The sequence below is a fragment of the Propithecus coquereli genome, unplaced genomic scaffold, assembly GCF_000956105.1.
Source record: "Propithecus coquereli isolate 6110/MARCELLA unplaced genomic scaffold, Pcoq_1.0 Scaffold255, whole genome shotgun sequence".
In the NCBI taxonomy this organism is placed as follows: domain Eukaryota; kingdom Metazoa; phylum Chordata; class Mammalia; order Primates; family Indriidae; genus Propithecus; species Propithecus coquereli.
In genome coordinates this window covers 553,778-554,448 of record NW_012148119.1, presented here as the reverse complement: position 1 = coordinate 554,448, position 671 = coordinate 553,778, and positions in this window count along the sequence as shown.

The following is a 671-nucleotide window of genomic DNA, read 5'->3' as shown; positions in this document are numbered from 1 at the left end:
CTTTATATCTATCTCTTAACAAAAGTCCTGCTTCAATTAATAAACTTCTTTAAGCAATTGTTAGTTATCACTTTGAGAAGTTAGACACATTGACTTATAAAAGAAGGGAAGGCTATAGAACCATACTTTTGGCTTTCTGTAGTTTTTAGAAGGCCACATTCTGTGAGTTGAATGCATGATTATCTGATGGTTTTGGAGGTAAATTAACTTAGAATATTATTTCCTAGATATAGAGGAGATGTGTTATTCACCTGAAGATTTTATCCTATTGTGTTTCTTTCCTATTGCTTTTGACTATTTGTTGGGTGAAGAGAAATTAAATTAAAGGAGAAATGTTCGAAGGAACTGTTTGTGTGTCAGACTTTTCTCCCTTTTTCTTTGTGTTCTCAGTTACCTGTGTGTGGTTATTGAAAGGATGTGAACAGGCTCTATGGGTGAGAATGCTGTGGGAGAAGGAGATAAGTACAAATGGTTCCTTGTTTTGAAGTCAGCTTCTAATATTCCCAGAGAGCTGACAAAGTAGAAAAGACGCAGAACCCCCTAGGAATATGCCATAAGTAGGCATTGTGAATTTAACATTACTTATTCCTGTTGTCTCTATCTAGACAGATCAATATTTAACCTTTCAAAACTATATCAATAGGAACGACTTAGTATTTCCCCTTTTTCAT